This window comes from Lygodium microphyllum, chromosome 20 (genome assembly GCF_053477565.2).
Source record: "Lygodium microphyllum isolate KBCC chromosome 20, Lygodium_microphyllum_v1.1.10, whole genome shotgun sequence".
Taxonomy (NCBI): domain Eukaryota; kingdom Viridiplantae; phylum Streptophyta; class Polypodiopsida; order Schizaeales; family Lygodiaceae; genus Lygodium; species Lygodium microphyllum.
This window is the reverse complement of record NC_141154.1, coordinates 133,262,812-133,268,690: the sequence shown is the minus strand read 5'-3', so window position 1 is coordinate 133,268,690 and position 5,879 is coordinate 133,262,812.

Genomic DNA, 5,879 nt, shown 5'->3' with positions numbered 1-5,879 from the left:
GTAGAGTCCGTTTGATGCTTCTTTGCATTGGGACAAGCTTTCTAATGGTGGTGAGGATCTATAGCTCGCACTTGGATTTGTTGAGCGTACATCCTCTTCCTTTTTTGTCATAGGATCTGTGCAAGCATCTTCCATGTACTATTCCTTAGATGTACTTATCATCCTTTGTATAATTTTGTAATATATATAAAAATTTTATTATTTCTTTTTTTTGTAGCGGCGCATTGTGTTGGAAGGGGATAGAGGAGCCAACAAGCTCCTCGCTGGAGCTTGCTCGGCTCCAGTGGCATGCCCATCGACATGTTGACGGGGAAGGATTCCCTCCCCTCCCCTATATAATTAGGGAGGGCCGCAAGCTACAGGAAGGAGATGAGAACGACCGAGGAGGCTGCCGTATCGTGAGGGAGGTGGAGTGAAGGTTCGTCATGCTGCGCCGACTGTACCCTCTCTAGATGAAGGAGGGTGACAAAATGCCACCACTGCTGAGGAGGAGCTGCCCTGTCGCCAACCGCCAGCTCTGCTGCCGCTGCCGCAATCATATATCCGCCGTCTCGAAGTGACTCCACCCCTCTCTCCCCACGTGGCCCTTCAAACCCTCAGAAGCTTCAAGAAGCTTCTTGAAGCTTCTAAGGGGGGGGGCTCCTTAAGCCCCCCTTCCTATAGCCTTATTACCTTTCAACCCCTCATATCCCTTTTATCCTTTCACCCCCCCTCCCGGTTTTATCCCCTTGGTATCCTTTCACCCCCTCCCCCGGTCTTAAACCCTTAACCCTTCCCGTGGGGCCATTAAACCCCCACTCCCCTTGGCCTCATAAACCACAAATCCCCCCCCCCCCCACCTGGTGCTTAAAGTCATAAGTCCCTTCTTGTGAGCCCGTGTTTCACCCCCCCCATATTCCTTTTAACACACCCCCCTAAGCCCCTTTTTAACCCCCGTGTCCCCTTTTTCCTTACACACCCTTTTCCCTCCCCCGTGCTATGAGCCTTCACCCTTCACCTTTCCCCTTTCACCCTGGGTTAAAATCCCTAAAAGCGTTTACTACTCCGTGTCCCAAAACCTCTCCAAAAATCCCCCTTCCTATACCTTTTACCCCAAGTCCAAAGATCTCCCAAGGCCTTCATATATTTTTTGAAACCCCACTCACACACACCATTTTCACCGCGTATGAATCCCTATAGGGCCTTTTCCTTTTAGGCTTTATAAACCCTTCCCTTCCGAAGAAGCTAAGACCTTAAAGGTCTTATTACCCCGTCTCCTGGTCAATCCTTTAAACGACTCCTTGCCTTGAAAGAGAGACGGTGGAATTCCGAAAAGGAGAGTAAAACCTGCCTTCACGTTCGAAGGATTACAACTGCGATGCCGCCTAAGAAAGTCCAAGGAGTAGCTGCGGGAGGGTCATCTCCCGGTATCCATGTGGATATCTCACCCCAAAACCAGGTTTTTCCTTCTTGGTTTTATATCGGTTTTAATTCAATAATGCAAGATGAATTCTTAGGGATAAGATATCTTTTATCCTAGTTATTTACAAAGAAGGAATTTAGTTTAATTGAACATGCAAAATGGATAATGTATAAAACATAGTTTTCCTTCAAATAGCATTATGCATTGAAACGAATTATGAGCAATATTATTTACCCACTAAAGTAGTATATTTCAGCTAAATCTTGAAGGTATAAAAACTGCATCTTGCACCATTAACCCCTATTTTCTTTACAACGAATCATCATAGAAGATGAAATTCATGAAAGGTTTCTTACATTGCTTAAACTCTAGGAAGTTATCTTTGCTAACTACATATCTTAGCAAGGGAAAGATTGTTTATTTGGCATGAGTTTTGTTCGCAAGGAAAAAAGGAAGATTAACTAAATTTACCTAACCTCAAAGCAATAAAATTTAAGATTGAAAAATCAATTGTCACATAGATAACAAATCGTGCCGAGGTGATCTCGATATGACCTTCTAAAAGTTAACCGAATTAATATAAACTTAGAAATACCTATGCTGCGAAATATGCATTGGGAATGATTTAAAATCCAAGAAACGTTTATAGCTTAAATACTTGCCCACCTTCCCTAATTGTAGGGTCAATAATGTAAAAGAACTAGGGTTTGTCCCTGAAGTTCTTAAAGAAAATAATAAAAGGAGACCCTAGTTCTAACAAACGTCAGCTTAAAGAAACTGAAACGGATTGTTTCATCGTATAGTACGATGCAGGACTTATGCAACAAGTACGAAGTCATATGGTCTTGTGATTGATTCACAAGAAGAAAGGTTAAATACCCTCAACAAGGATGGCGGATCCTTACGCAAGGTATCTTGCAAAAGGATGTATTCTTTGATATCCTTCTAAGTAAGGAAGGTTAAAAACCGGAAACTAAAGTATCCAATGAACTTTAGGGTCGACCAAGTTGGGTTAATAGGGTACGCCCTAACCCAGAATATAGGGATCTTGCCAAGTTGCAAGGTACCCCGGGTCGAGTGCTAGATGCATTCAAAAGGAAAGACTCCTTCCTTAGCAGTTTGCCAATAACAAGGTTGATTAATGGAAATTTTTGTGCTTGCTAGAGATTTTAGAGCACTGTTTGATTTATGAATTACAAATTAAATGAATATCTATACTTCAGGTTGAAGGCTTGAAGGGAGAGGCAGCTTCAATTACCCTCGACTGCCTGCCTGACCCTAACCAAGGGGGTTGTTGACCACGCCAATAACGTGGATCGAACCCGCCGCGAGAGGTCTCTCTGTTGAGCTCTACTTGGAGCAGGAGGATGCTTGGGTGCCAGGAGGGGCTCTGGCCGTAAATCCCTCGCCTTCCAGGTCCTGCACAAGAGGCTAACGTGACTCGAGATTGGATCCCGAGGCCCGCCTACTAGTCTACGGGCGGAAACTTGGAATAGTGATCCCTGTGGATTATTGGATAGCCTTCGATCGGATTATGGACAAGCCTACGGGCGGAACTCCTTGTATTTAAAAGAAAAATATGATGATATGTTAATAAAGAACTTGTTTGATATTGTTTTTCTATGTCACGTGATAAGATTACGTGAAGGAACCAATGCTTAACGGTTTAATTAAAGAAGCTGATTATTACATGTCCAATTGATGTGTTAGATAATTACATAACTAAAACAAACCGAGGAAAGTGCGGAGGATGGGCCATGGGTCCGTCCTACGGTTGGGTGGTCCCGGTTGGCCGGGAACTTTTCTCAAATCTCAAAGAACAGCGGGATGATCGTCAAAGGACATGAACAACAAAAGCGTTGACCTAGAGTTATGTCTTAACCGATTTACACTGTTTTAGGGGAACGAAATGGGACTATATCTTATGGCAGAGAGGTTGAGCTTTGCATCCCTCTCGTTTCCCATTCTCTTTGAACCAAGTGCAGTGTGAATCCGCTTCGGACCTGGCGTTTCTACGTAAAGTAATTCGATTAGGTCCGACGCTAGTTGCTGTTAACATTCCATGGGAGTACCAGGCGGAGCTTTCTAGACATCCTTTCCGATGGACTGCTAAGACGTGTCCTAGACCATACTAGGGGACACGTTACAAATTTCAAATAGAATTTCATGTTAGTTTTGGTTCTTCTCTCTCTCCATGGTTTCATGTAATGTCATGAGTTTTCATCAATGGTCTTGTACTTATTCTATGTATCAGTCTTATGGATCCAAGTACATTTTGTACTCATCATAACGACCATTGCGTATCCAATATGTAATTCATTTATAGAATATTATACAACACATGGTGCTATATGTGGCAAGGAAGCAAGTTGCCCTGCCGCAATGTTTTTATCTTTGTAACCATCGCTATTAGCGTCACTATTACCATCACAATTTACATCGCAAACTGTCGCTATTTGTATCAGAAAAGCAACTCAAATAGTGACGGTTTCTATCACAATTTTGTAGAGATGCTTATACCAATGTATTTAGCAATGTCGAGGGTAAGTTTTTTTATGAACATTTTCATCACTTTGAACATGGTTATAAGGCCTCTATCTTGTAGTGATTACTCATTCCACGTCTATGTTGAAATTCTGATGAAGGTATCTCCTTTCATCACAGCTAGTTGCATTCTTGTATCTCAACCTCTTTTTTCCTATAACTATTCCCTTAGTTACTATTCCTATTTTGCATGCACAATCATTAGCTTCATAGCAAACCTCCACATACAAAGGCGATGGATTATAAATACAATCTAGGATGTTCATCATATCAACCCTTTGTCAATAATCCGAGGAATGCATCGTCGTCATAAACATGACTCAAAACACTAAGAACCTCTTCCATGCTTCATAATTTTGCAAGACAACATCGAAAGTAAGGAAATGTTCTGAATAGCAACATTTGCTTTACTTCTTCTTATTAGGATTTCTTAAAAACAAATCCTTCATTGGTTTGCTCTGATACCAACTGTAACGTGTCCACCTGTTCCCTTCAGGACACGTCTTAGCAATCTATCGGAAAGGAGGTCTAGAAAGCTCCGCTCGGTACTCCCATGGAATGTTACGAGGTTTGCGATCTAGGACTTTATGCGTCTGCCACGTAGCGGAAGTATTCTCGCCATTCCCACTTAGGACCGACCTGAATCAGGGTTTTCCCTAATGGTCATTTCCTAAATGGCAACTAGCATTGAACCCCGAGCGAACTACTTTACACAGAAACGCCAGGACTGAAGTGGATTCACGCTACACTTGGTTCAAAGAGAATGGGAAAGGAGAGGGATGCAAGGCTCGACCTCTTTGCCATAAGGCATAGTCCCATTCCGTTCCCCTAAAACAACATAAATCTGGGATTATTATCACCTAGACTCTATGTCAACGCCCTTGCTATTCATTTTCTCTGAGAAGATCCCCTTGCTGTCCATTATCATTGAGAAAAGTTCTTGGCGAACCGGGACCACCCATCCGTAGGACGGACCCATGGCCTCATCCACCGCACTTTCCTCAGGTTGTTTTAGTTGTCTAATTACCTACCACATCTAGTTGGACATGCATTAAGCAGCTTTCTTAATTAGCCCGTTAGACACCAGTTCCTTCACATAATCTTAGCACTTAACATAGAAAAACAGTGTCAAACAAGTTCCTTTTCAACAGGTTATCATATTTATCTTTGGAATACATTTATAAAGTCCAGCCCCTAGGCTTATCCATAATCCGCCCAAAGGCTATCTAGCAATCCACAGGGATTACTAATCCAAGATTCCGCCTGTAGACTAGTATGTGGACCTCAAGATCAAATCTCGAGTCAGGTTGGCCTCTTGTGTAGGGCACACAAGGGAATTACGGCTAGAGCCCCCCTGTGGCACCCAAGCATCCTCCTGCTCCAAGTAGCACTCAACGGAGAGACCTCACGCGGTGGGTTCAGTCCACCTTCTCGGTGCAACTAACAACCCCCTTGGTTAGGGTCAAGCAGACAGTCGGGGGTAACTAAGGCTGCCTCTCCCTTCAGGCCTTCAACTTGAAGCATTAGATATCTTTTCATCCTTTAGTTCCTTGTGCAAACAAATCAAACAGTGCTCTCTAAAATGTTACAAGCACAATCATATCCAGTGGTCGTTATTTGGCCAACTCCTAAGGAGTGAATCCTTCTCTCGGAATGCATCCAGCATTCGATCCGGGATCAATTGCGACTTGGCAAGATCCCCAAGGGTTTGTTTTCTAACCCCTATGTCCTTGGGTTAGGGCCATACCCTATTAACCCAACTTAACCAATACCTTAAGTTCTATTAGCAGTAAATATGTTACTCCAAATGATTGATTTGTCCTTTGCTTCCAAGAAAATATCTAATCCCCTTAACTTGGTCACTTTTCCCAAGAAAGGTGCTATATCAGGATGACTACTCATCCCCTTGCAAGACAAACTTGCGCAAGGATCT